Consider the following 13,877-nt stretch of genomic DNA (forward strand, 5'->3'; position numbering starts at 1 on the left):
TGGCTTAACGCGGATAGTGGACTTTGCCTTGTTGTGTGAGTGTGTTAGTTTTGCTTTGTTAGTCTCTCTGTTTCCTACTGTTCGTTGACCTGAGTCTGTATTATTGTAGTTTATTGTTTTAACTTTTTGACTGTCCCTCACTTATTTAGGAAGGGACTGTCTCCGTGGTTGTGGACCTGTTTTTTGGGACCGGTGCGCAAGTAGGAAGGGATAGGGGGAGTGGGCGAGATTAGTGTGCACTCCTTCCCTGCCCAGTCGTGAAAGTAAAGTAGATTGTTGGGAAAATATAAGACATACACATGTATACAAACCAGCTCTGTTGTAAGCTTGAGGACTTGAGGTACTATTGATTATTATGGCCTGTTACCATGTATGAGCTTTTAATTCTATAACCATCTTTCAAAGTGTAGGTCAGCAATGGTAAGAATTGCCCTTCTTGTGACTGACATAAATACAATTCTTCACAACTAACGTCATTGTATCACTACAATACATGGCACCAATACATCTTACTTCTAATTATCCAGACTTCATTGTGAGCATCTGACTTGTGTCCCTTCATGTCTTATTCTTCTTTTTATAGGTAATTCTGTACCTTTGCATTTTACTTCTAAATTCTATTTTCATCCTAAGGAGACAGCTTGCAGGTAATTAATTCATCACAGCTTCCAACAAAGACTGCTGTATAAAGGAATTCTGGCCCTGCTCTATCCATAGAAAGAGAGTAGTGACAAGTCTAGAAAATGCAGAAACGTTATAATATATATATATATATATATATATATATATATATGTTGCAGTCAATTAGGTCTCATTCTGATAAACCTGTAATAAGTTGCTTTGGTTTTAAATGGGTACTGTCAGATCAAAAAACTTTTTGTATGTTGTTACTGATGAAAATTAAAGTCCTTTTGTAATATGGTTGTTTACATTTTTTTTAATATTTAATAAAGAAAACGGCCCCTGAAAACCCCACCACTAGGGGTCCCCATACCTACTGGGACACTATCCATTTCTGCAGCAGCATCAGACTTGTCCATGAGTCATGAACAAAAGATGAGTCATGGACAAGGCTGCATGAGCAGACATACCAATCACCTCCCACCACAAGGGAGGGACATGCCCCTTCCCCTGAGGGGATTTCTAACACTGTGAACTGATGAAAAGAGGGATTTTTATAATAAATATAAGTGAAAGAGGCCTAAAAAAATAGATGAACATGGTCAGGAGTAGGTACTGAGTAGCATAATAATTCTTTTTTTGGGGGGGGATCTGACAGGTATGTTGCCTGCATGCTGCTTAATTCATAATCTCAGGGCATTATGAACTGTGCTGTAAGACATTTAAAATGTAATGTGTTTTACTGATTAGAGAAAGATATTAAAGGGGTACTCCTGCGTTAAGACATCTTATCCCCTATCCAAAGGATAGGGGATAAGATGCCTGATCGCGGGGGTCCCGCCACTGGGGACCCCCGTGATCTTCCACACTGTGCCCAGTTAGAATCAGCCCCCGGAGCGTGCTCGCCCTGGGTCTGATTACTGGCGATCACGGGGACAGAGCATAGTGACGTCACGGCTCCGCCCCCCGTGTGATGTCACGCTCCGCCCCTCAATGCAAGCCTATGGAGGGGGCATGACGCTGGGGACCCCCGCAATCAGGCATCTTATCCCCTATCCTTTGGATGGATGTCTTAGCACCGGAGTACCCCTTTAAAGTGATAATTTTTTCACTAACTTATTTATATTTTCTAATTTTAATGTTAACTTTTATTTCAGTTTAAAACATTGTCATAAAGTTGGCCATACTTTCTAGGCTTCTGCCCTGTTAAAGGGGTTGTCCCACCTCGCTGTTTCCGTTTTCTGCCCAGCCCTTGCCTGTCTGTTGCCACAGGAAGTGGTAAGATAGGCCCAAAACAGCCAAAGCTGGGTAGTTAAGCTATTTGCATAACTTCTATTGACTTTAATAGGGATTGCACAAACAGAAAAGCCCCACTAGCTATGCTGTTTACATAACAACCGTAGTTACATAAATAGCATAGCCCACAGTTTACCTAACTTCCTCGCTTCAGCTGCTTCAGGCTTTCCCGACTCCTTCCTGCAACCATAGCCAGACATGGACTGGAAGGAAAGGTGAGAAAGCGAGGTGGGACAACCTTTATACCAGCATTTAGAGATATGCTTCATAGCAGCCATATACACATAGTAAGGAATAAGCTGGAACTGGCTCATAGACTTTAGAGTTTTCTAGGCATGCTTTGGAAGTGCAGCCTCATCATACAGGGAAAGGGGGGAAGGAGGTTGTTACCATTGCCTACTGTGAATGGTACATCCCTCTCTTCTCTAAAAATAGACATCACCATATCTTATTTGAGAGGAGAATGCTGAAAAGTTTTTTTTTTTTTTTTTTTAACAGAAAAAGAAGTGTCAGTCAGTAACATAGCTGTACAGATTGCAGAGGTCACAGTTGTGACCAGGCCCCTAAGCCATGGGAGTCCATTGGCCCTTTCCTTACCACAGGAGAATTTGATGCTGCCACAAGTATGCAGGATCCCCTATGTGTCTGGTGTTAGGCAGGAGAATAGTCAGGAACAGGATTTGGTGCTCTTTACTTAAAGGCTAAATTACCTTTTATAATGTCATCACCATGCTATAAATTAAAAAACCTTGGCACAAATTCCTTAGAAATTCCCCCTTTTCCCATGAAGGGGGAAATTACACATAGCTTGTCAAATTCCATGCTCTCTACTATTTTATTATCTACCGTTTGTTGTAGGGAAGATCTTCTAGAGCAAACAAATCCAACACAGGTGAGATGTAGTCTGGCACTGCTTTACTCAGGTGTATCTCAACACTTCCCTCCACTGATATAGTATCCTAATCCTGCAGTGTAGCGTGGTGCTGGCATGTAATCTAGCAAGTCCATAGGATACGGCAAACAGAAGAAAGGATATTGCACTCACAGGTACTGCAAACTTCTTTTTTGATTTGCAAGGAACAGACTTTCCTTTATAAGACCTGTGAATCTCATAAAGGAGATAGGTTTCTGACTATAGCTAAAGACAATATTCTGTCCCAAATGGTGCAGGGCCCGACCAGAGGGGGCACCCTACTGGACTTAATGTTAACCAACAGAGCTGAAGAGTAACTAATGTGCAAGTAGAAGAATACCTAGGAAATAGTGATCATAATATAATACATTATAACTTGTTCTTCAAAAAGGGAACCTCGCGAGGGGCCACAAAAACAATTAACTTTAAGAAGGCAAAGTTCGATCAACTCAGAGAAGCCCTTAACAATATAAAATGTGATAATGTCCTCAAAAACAAGAATGCTGTCACTAAATGGGAGACTTTTAAGAACATTTAAAATTCTCACTGTAAGATGTATAAACCTTATGGGAATAAGAGGGTCAGGAATAAAAGAAAACCAAGATGGATGAATAAAAATGTTAAGGGGGCAATAAATGACAAAAATAAAGCATACAGACTACGAAAAGAGGACGGCAGTGAGGAAGCATTAAAAAGCTACAGAGAAAAATTTAAAATATGTAAAAAACAGATAAAAAAAAGAAAGACTCATTGCCAAAGAGAGTAAAACTAACCCCAAAATGTTCTTTAACTATATAAATAGCAAAAAGGTCAAACTTAAAAGAGTAGGCCCTTTAAAAGATGATGAGGAAGAAATTATAGACGAGGATCAGGAAAAAGCAAATATATTAAACAAATTCACTGTATTCACCAAGGAAAATTAAATGCCAGGTGAATTACAGAGAGATAAGGTAAACTCCCCAGTACAGGTCACCTGTCTAACCCAGGAAGAAGTACAGTGCTGCCTACAAAAAATCAAAAAAGACAAATCACCAGGTCCAGATGGCATTCACCCCCGTGTTCTAAAAGAATTAAGTAATGTAATAGACAGACCCCTATTTTTAATATTCAGGGACTTTTCTCCAGGACTGGCACATGGCAAATGTGGTGCCAATATGTAAAAAGGGGTCAAAAGGTGACCCCGGGAATTATAGAACTTTTAGTTTAATCTCGGTTGTATGTAAATTGTTTGAGGGTTTTCTAAGAGATGCTATTTTGAAGTATCTTGATAAAAATCTATGTATGACCCCATATCAGCATAACTTTATGAGGGATCGGTCCTGTCAAACTAACCTGATCAGCTTTTATGAGGAGGTGAGCTCCAGACTGGACCAGGGGGAATCGCTGGATGTCGTATATCTGGATTTTTCCAAAGCATTTGATACGGTGCCACTTAAAAAGGTTGGTGCATAAAAGGAGAAGGATTGGGCTGGGGGGAATGTGTGTAAGTGGCTAAATAACTGGCTCAGTGATAGGAAACAGAGGGTGGTTATTAATGGTACTTATTCTGATTGGGTGACTGTTACTAGTGGGGACCACAGGGGTCAGTCTTGGGTCCTGTTCTATTTAATATATTCATTAATGACCTTGCAGAGGGGTTGAATAGTAAAGTAGCAATCTTGGCAGATGATACTAAACTCTGTAAAGTGGTTAAAGGGGTATTCCGGGCAAAAACATCTTATCCCCTATCAAAAAGATAGGGGATAAGATGTCTGATCGTGGGGGGGGCTGCCGCTGGGACCCCCCGCGATCTCCCTGCAGTAGCCCGCATTCTATGTATAGCTGGGTCTGCAGTTTCGGAAAATGGGACAGGGACGTGACACCACGCCCCCTCCATTCATGTCTATGGGAGGGGGCATTGCGGCCGTTATGCCCCCTCCCATAGAAATGAATGGAGGGGGCATGGTGTCACGTCCCCATATTGGAAGCCCGGCGGTTTCCGAAACTGCAGAGGCAGCTACGCATAGAATGCGGGCTACTGCAGGGAGATCGCGGGGGGTCCCAGCGGCAGCCCCCCCCCCCACGATCAGACATCTTATCCCCTATCCTTTCAATAGGGGATAAGTTGTTTTTGCCCAGAATACCCCTTTAACACAATAGAGGACAGTTAAAGGGGTAGAAGGTTTCTACACCAGCACAGATGGGGGTTCTTTACTGTAAGAGCAGTGAGACTGTGGAATTCTCTGCCAGAGGAGGTGGTCATGGGGAACTCTGTAAAATAATTAAAAAAAGGGTCTGGATGCATTTTTGGAGAATAATAATATTGCTGGTTATGTATACTAGATTTATAGAGACAGAACGTTGATCCAGGGATTTATTCTGACTGCCATATTTTGAGTCGGGAAGGAATTTTTACCTCTCGCATGAGTTTTTATATAGGTATATAGAAAGGAGGCCTCCTTTATATCCTACCCCGCCACTGTATGTCTAAGCCTGTTCCTTGCATGTGAGTAACGAAAATAAAAGAAGTTTGCAGTATCGGTGAGTGCGATATCTTTTCTTCTGTTTGCCGTATCCTAAGATCTTTTAGAGGACATTGCAGTATTCTGTGTATAACATGGATTGCTTCTGGCATATTCTCAGATTGGACCAAGATGATTAATTCTAGGAATATTCTTATAGGGATAAAAAGCTTTGAAACATCAAGTTTCAGCTACCACTAGAGACAAGAACAAAACAGCAAAATAAGCATCAAATTAACATATTGGTGTTTACATTATCGTATATTTTAGACAGATCAAGGTTTGCGGTGCCGCAGCCTGCTGTCATGCATCTTGACTGCAGTTTGTGTGGAATCTGGCTGCTGTCTGGGGTCTGTATGCACTAAGCAGTGTAAAGCACTCTGAGCAATGTGTGTGCTGTTTATTGGGGCAACTTATGGAGCTAACAGACCATAGATCCCTCCTCTCTACAAAGTAAACCATTGAGTGCAGATTACCTCTACTAAGAAATGTGCTAACCTCTTCAAATTACATAATTTTTTTCAAATAACACTATATTCGAAAGGTATAAAAAAAAAAAATCCAAAAAAATCTACTTTTAAATTCTTACAGATGATACCATCATATCTCAGAAGAATGTTCCTTTTTACTATGTTGCCTATTCTAGCTCTGTGCAGCACAGTTGTTTCAATGCAATTTTATTATGTTTTTTTTTTAGTATTTTTTTGTTTGTTTTTTTAAGTGACTTTTCAGAACAAGCTTTTCTCTGTGTGTGGCATAACACTATTTCTGGCCCCAACATAACTTTTATTTGGCACTTTTCACCCGTTTGCCCCTCTTAAAACTCTATCTGTAAGTTTCAAGTGGCCCTGACCTACTGGGTTGAGACTATTTTGGGAAGAAAGGATATGCAAAGCAGCTCTCAAACCACTTTTTCCAAGTAGCTTTCTAGTCAGGGTTTCACTCCAACTATGGGTCTTGGAAAAAGACTGGGAATGAATGCCAAACTAGAGATCTCTGCAAAAGGAAAGAAAAAAGGGAGGGGAGGGGGTTGCTTTTCATAAGTACAGAGCAGAGGCCTGTTATCAAGGGACAAAAGGGATAAAGTTTCTCCTTAAAGGGGTACTCTGGTGAAAAACGTTTTTTTTTTTTTTTTTTTTTAACCCCTTTAAGGACCGGGGTTTTTTCCGTTTTTGCTTTTTCGTTTTTTGCTCCTTGCCTTTAAAAAATCATAACTCTTTCAATTTTGCACCTAAAAATCCATATGATGGCTTATTTTTTGCACCACCAATTCTACTTTGTAATGACATCAGTCATTTTGCCCAAAAATCTATGGTGAAATGGAAAAAAAAATCATTGTGCGACAAAATTGAAAAAAAAACGCCGTTTTGTAACTTTTGGGGGCTTCTGTTTCTACGTAGTACATTTTTCGGTAAAAATGACACCTTATCTTTATTCTGTAGATCCATACGATTAAAATGATACCCTACTTATATAGGTTTGATTTTGTCGGACTTCTGGAAAAAATCATAACTACATGCAGGAAAATTAATACGTTTAAAATTGTCATCTTCTGACCCCTATAACTTTTTTATTTTTCTGTGTGTGGGGCAGTATGAGGGCTCATTTTTTGCGCCGTGATCTGAAGTTTTTAACGGTACCATTTTTGCATTGATAGGACTTATTGATCGTTTTATTCATTTTTAAATGATATAAAAAGTGACCAAAAAATGCACTCTTTGGACCTTGGAATTTTTTTGCGCGCATGCCATTGACCAAGCGGTTTAATTAATGATATATTTTTATAATTCGGACATTTACGCACGCGGTGATACCATATATGTTTATTTTTATTTACACTGTGTTTTTTTTTTATTGGAAAAGGGGGGTGATTCAAACTTTTAATAGGGGAGGAGTTAAATGATCTTTATTCCCTTTTTTTTTTCACTTTTTTTTTGCAGTGTTATAGGTCCCATAGGGACCTATAACACTGCACACACTGATCTTTATCATTGATCACTGGTTTCTCATAGGACGATTCTGACGCATGACTGCTCATGCCTGGATCTCAGGCACTGAGCAGTCATTCGGCGATCGGACAGCGAGGAGGCAGGTAAGAGCCCTCCCGCTGTCCTGTAAGCTGTTCGGGATGCCGCGATTAGCCATGGCTATCCTGAACAGCCCGACTGAGCTAGCCGGCAACTTTCACTTTCGCTTTTAGCCGCGCGGCTCAGCTCTGAGCGCGCGGCTAAAGGGTTAATAGCGCGCGGCGCCGCGATCGGCGCTGCGCGCTATTAGAGGCGGGTCCCGGCTTCACTATGACGCCGGGCCCGCCGTGATATGACGCGGGGTTACTGTGTAACCCCGCGTTATATCAGGAGAGCAGGACCAAGGACGTACCGGTACGCCCTTGGTCCTTAAGGGGTTAAGGATGCAGGGTTTTTCAGTTTTTTTGCATTTTCATTTTTTTATCACCTTCTAAAAATCATAACGCTTTCAATTTTGCACCAAAAATGCCATATTAGGGCTTATTTTTTGTGCCACCAATTCTACTTTGCAGTGACATTAGTCATTTTACCAAAATATCCATGGCGAAGCGGAAAAAAAATTAATTGTGCAACATAATTGAAGAAAAAAATGCAATTTTGTAATTATTGGAGGCTTCCGCTTCTACGCAGTGCATTGTTCGTAAAAATGACATCTTATCTTTATTTTGTAGGTCCATACGGTTAAAAAGATACCCTACTTTTATAGGTTTGATTTTGTATTACATCACCTTCTGACCCCTATAACTTTTTTATTTTTTCACGTACGGCCCGGTATGAGGGCTAATTTTTTGTGCCGTGATCTGAAGTTTTTTTCTGTGCAATTTTTATATTGATCAGACTTTTTGATTTTTTCATGATATAAAAAGTGACCAAAAATAGGCTATTTTGGACTTATGAAATATTTTTGCGCATACGCCATTGATCGAGCGGTTTAATTAATGATATATTTTTATAGATGAGACATTTCCACACTTGGCGACACCACATATGTTTATTTTTGTTTACACAGTTTTTTTTTTTTTTTTTTTATGAGAAAAGGGGGGTGATTCAAGCTTTTATTAGGGAATGGGTTAAATAATCTTTATTCACTTTTTTTCACACTTCTTTTTTGCAGTGTTATAGCTCCCTTAGTGGCTATTACACTGCACACACTGATCTGCTACACAGATCATTGCCGTGCATGATCAGGAATTCACCGCAATGGTCCTGATCAGCCTGACTGATCAGGGACCAGTTCAGGTTTGAAGTGGATTTGAAGGGTCTTCATATTAGAAATACCCCATAAATGACCCCATTATAAAAACTGCACCCCCCAAAGTATTCAAAATGACATTCAGTAAATGTTTTAACCCTTTAGGTGTTTCACAGGAAAAGCAGCAAAGTGAAGGAGAAAATTCAAAGTCTTCATTTTTTACACTCGCATGTTCTTGTAGACCCAATTTTTTAATTTTTACAAGGGGTAAAAGGAGAAAATGTATACTTATATTTGTAGCCCAATTTCTCTCGAGTAAGCACATACCTCATATGTCTATGTAAAGTGTTCGGCGGGCGCAGTAGAGGGCTCAGAAGCGAAGGAGCGACAAGGGGATTTTAGAGAGTACGTTTTTCTGAAATGGTTTTTGGGGGCTTGTCGCATTTAGGAAGCCCCTATGGTGCCAGAACAGCAAAAAAAAAAAAAAAACACATGGCATACCATTTTGGAAACTAGACCCCTTGAGGAACATAACAAGGAATAAAGTGAGCCTTAATACCCCACAGGTGTTTCACGACTTTTGCATATGTAAAAAAAAAAAAATTCACATTTTTTAAATGGTTAATAGCAGAAAAGACCCCCCAAAATTTGTAACCCCATCTCTTCTGAGTATGGAGGTACCCCATAAGTGACCCTATTCTATTGCCTTGAAATACGACAGGGCTCCAAAGTGAGAGCGCCATGCGCATTTGAGGCCTGAATTAGGGACTTGCATAGGGGTGGACATAGGGATATTCTATGCCAGTGATTCCCAAACAGGGTGCCTACAGCTGTTGCTAAACTCCCAGCATGCTTGGACAGTCAATTGCTGTCCAGAAATGCTGGGAGTTTTTGTTTTGCAACAGCTGGAGGCTCCATCTTAGAAACACTGCCATACAATACATTTTGATTGGGGAGGGGGGTGGTGGGGGGGCAGTGTAAGTGTGTATATGTAGTGTTTTACTATTTATTTTATGTTAGTGTAGTGTAGTGTTTTTAGGTTACATTCACACTGGCGGCAGATTAAACTGAGTCTCCCGCTAGGAGTTTGAGCTGCGGCGGAAAATTTGCCGCAGCTCAAATTTGTAGCGGGGAACTCACTGTAATCTGCCACCAGTGTGAACATGTGAATTCACACGGTAGGGGGGTCAAAACTACAACTCCCAGCATGCACTGACAGACCATGCATGCTGGGAGTTGTAGTTTTGCAACAGCTGGAGGCACACTGGCTGGAAAACCTTGAGTTAGGTTCTATGACCTAACTCAGTATTTTCCAACCAGTGTGCCTCCAGCTGTTGCAAAACTGCAACTCCCAGCATGTACTGATTGCGGAAGGGCATGCTGGGAGATGTAGTTATGCAATGGCTGGAGGCACACAAGTACAACTCCCAGCATGCCAAGACAGCCTTATGCTGTTCCTGAATGCTGGGAGTTGTAGTTTTGCAAGATTTAGAGGGGTTCAAGTTGTAAATCACTGCCCAGTGGTCTCAAAACTGTGGCCCTCCAGATGTTGCAAAACTACAACTCGCAGCATGCCCAGACAGCAAACTGCTGTCTGGGCATGCTGAGAGTTGTAGTTTTGCAACATCTGGAGGGCTACAGTTTGAGACCACTTAGTGATCTACAACCTGAACCCCTCTAAATATTGCAAAACTACAAGTCCCAGCATGCCCACACAGCAAACAGCTGTCTGGGCATGCTGGGTGTTGTAGTTTTGCAACATCTGGAGGGCCACGGTTTAGAGACCACTGCAAACTGTGGCCCTCCGGATGTTGCTAGGCAACAACTCACCTAGCAGGACCCGGAAGCCGCCGCACGTGGGGGATCCCCGCATGGAGGATCGCGCTCCGGGATCCGGGATCCAGGTATGGACCTTCGGCGCCGACCTTCCCTGGACGGTTCCCCCGTTTTGCCCGGACACCGATAGGTGGGCAAAGCGGGGGAACCGAACTTTAACCCCCCCTCCCCCGGTCTGCTATCGGTCGGTCGCTCGTCCGACCAATAGCAGGGATAGGAGGGGTGGCACCCCTGCCACCAAACTCCTATCCCTTTAGGGGGATCGAGGGTGTCTCGGACACCTACGATCCCTCTTATTTTCCGGGTCACCGGGTCACCATCTGAATTGAATTGACCTGCGATTTGCGCGCATCGCAGTCATGGGGGGGTCACAGGACCCCCCTCGGCGATGTGCCGGGATGCTTGCTGTTAGATAACAGCAGTCATCCCGGCCCGATCACCGCTACCGCTGACGCGGCGCTCCCGGAACCCCGCGACGTACATGTACGTCGCCGCTCGCCAAGTGACACTTCGCGGCGCCGTACATGTACGTGGCTCGTCGTGAAGGGGTTAAATTAACCCTTACCCCTTATGTGAAGGATGGAGTTTTTGTCGTCCCAAGTCCCAAGCAAATATATGGGTCTTCCAGTACCTTACTCCACAAGCTCCGGTCTGCATCTCCTGGTGAATGTGTCAGTCTGGCTTGCAAGTCATGCCCACTCCCACAACACCCTGCCTCTTTCTATTTTCTACCTACAATCTCTTCATCACAACTCAGCCCCAAAATAAGGTAAGATATTAGGGCGGGATATGAGATCAGAATACGAGTTTGCGCTATGAGGACAGGATATGAGGTCAGGATATAAAGACGGATATGAGGACGGCATATGAGGATGGGATATAAGGACTGGATACAAGGATTAGCTATGAGGATAAGATATGAGAACAGGATATGAGGTTAAAATTTCCTTTTGTTATAAGATTACCCAACCATGTTGTTTTATAGTTTTTCTGTTCTTTCCTTTTTACATTGTGCCCTATCGTTTTATTTTGCTTGTAAGTGACCAGAGGTTTTCTGTTAGCGATGTTTCTTAAATCTTCATCTGCCTCTATCACATACCAATTGCGTCTAATCGCTGTCTCTATGACTCGATTCATAGGTGAGTTTTCAAACACAAATGTGAATCGTTTTGTTTGTTTGTGTCTTGGTTTCGGCTGTATGTGATCCGGTCTCTTTTTATATTAGCTCTCTGTCTATTTTTTTTGATCAGTGTTTCTGGGTGTGATCTCTGTTTTAATCTTGCTTCTAGCTCGACCGCTTGCTTATGGTAAAATTCCTCAGTGGTATTGTTCCGTTTCAGCCTAATAAATTGCCCATATGGAATACCTTTTTTGACTGTATACTGATGTGAACTGTTGTAATGAAGTAGAGTGTTTCTAGCAACTGTTTTCCTGTAACCTTCTGTAATGAGGGTGTTATTACTAATCAATCATCTTATGTCCAGAAATTCCAGTGTATCCCCCCCCCTTACTGATGTGTAAAAGTCATGTTCACCGTGTTAATGTTATTGAGAGGGGTGAAAAAAATCAATATATTGTTGTTTGGATCCTGACCATATGACTAGGATGTCATCCAAATACTTAGCATAGGTCTTGATATACACGAACCGAAGAAAAGAGAAGCAACAACCTGGAAACCGCTGAACTAGAAACGAATGTGATTAATCTTACCAGTGACCCCCTAGATGAAGCAACACTATCCTTATTGTCCAAAGGACTTAATTACTGTCTCGAAGTGAAATTTAATGAAGTCCAGTTCGAAATTGACTTGGCAAGATCTATGAGAGACATTAATTTGTATAAATTTTTTTCTAATAAACTCACCTCTGAGCATAATATATTAGAGGGTGAACAGCCCATTGTGATAGGTCCTTTGGGCTTTTTTCCATGTGAATTTTATGCCTTGGAAAGGAAATGTGTGGCCATGTAAGGCTGGGTCCACACTACGTTTTGTCCCATACGGGAGCGCATACGGCAGGGGGGAGCTAAAAGCTCATTTTTGCGCCGTATGCGCTTTTACAACCGGACCTAAAACTGTGGTCAACCACGGTTTTAGGTCCGGTTGTAAAAGCGCATACGGCGCAAAAATGAGCCGACCGGACCGAACGTTTCACTCCGGTCGGCTCATTGAAGTGAATGGCATACGGGAGCGCATACGGTTACATACGGGAGCGCGAGCTTTTAGCTCCCTCCTGCCGTATGCGCTCCCGTATGGGACAAAACGTAGTGTGGACCCAGCCTTAGCCACATATTTGGGGGATTGTCAGCCTGAAGGAGAAGCAGGGACCCAGGTATTTAGGAGATTTACAAAAGGGAAAGAATCAAAATTTTCCCCTCCAATTTCTCCCCCTTGATCTCTTTACTAGAGCTGTAATAAAGGATGTGAAGTCCATCCTATATCCACAACCAGAGCCAAATCTTACTCCAGCTTAGCTTCAAGCCATGAAGGCTCTAAAAAATAGAGATTGTCTTGTGGTTATTAGAGCGGATAAGGGTTGAAGTGTAGTCATCGAAGAAAGAGAGCAGTATAATGAGGAAGCTGAAAGGCAGTTAGCTGACAGAATGACATACACCACCCTAACCACGGATCCTACCCACAAGATTATGAATAATTTGCGATCATTCCTCCATGCCCAAGTAGAGAAATGAGTTCTATCTAGGAAAACAGTAGAAAAACTAATTCCGGATTCTTCGAAGCCTTCTAGATGGTATCACCTTCCAAAAGTGCACAAGTCACTGGGCTGGCTCATAGTGTCGGGAATCGGCTCAGTGACAGAGCACATATCTCAGTATATAAATTGGCTGTTAAACTCCCTCTTACCCTCAATTCCATCATACATAAAAGACACAAATCATTTGCTGAACATAGTCAAAGATGTCCAATGGGAGGAGGATTTTAAACTCTGCTCGACAGATGTGGTCAGCCTGTACACCCGCATCCTACATGATGCGGGTGTACAGGCTGTAAGAGAATTCCTACAACTCACAGATGTGTATAATATGCTAAGAGATTTTGTAACTGAGGGACTTCAGTTTGTACTCTTCATAACACATTCAAGTTCTCCAAACAATAGTATAGGCTAGAAACGGGGACCCCTATGGGGACCTCAGTCTCATGCACCTATGCAAACTTATTTTTAGCCATGTTTGAAGACAGGTACATATACACTTCCAACAATCCGCATTTACAGTATATCAAGACCTATGCTAGGTATGTGGATGACATCCTAGTCATATGGTCAAGATCCGAACAACAATTTAATGATGTTGCCACCCATCTCAATAACATTAACATGGTGTACATGACTTTTACACATCAGTATGGGGGGGGGGGGGATACACTGGAATTTCTGGACATAAGATGATTGATTAGTAATAACACCCTCATTACAGAAGGTTACAGGAAAACAGTTGCTAGAAACACTCTACTTCATTACAACAGTTCACATCAG

Source organism: Hyla sarda, chromosome 5 (assembly GCF_029499605.1).
Source record: "Hyla sarda isolate aHylSar1 chromosome 5, aHylSar1.hap1, whole genome shotgun sequence".
Lineage (NCBI taxonomy): Eukaryota > Metazoa > Chordata > Amphibia > Anura > Hylidae > Hyla > Hyla sarda.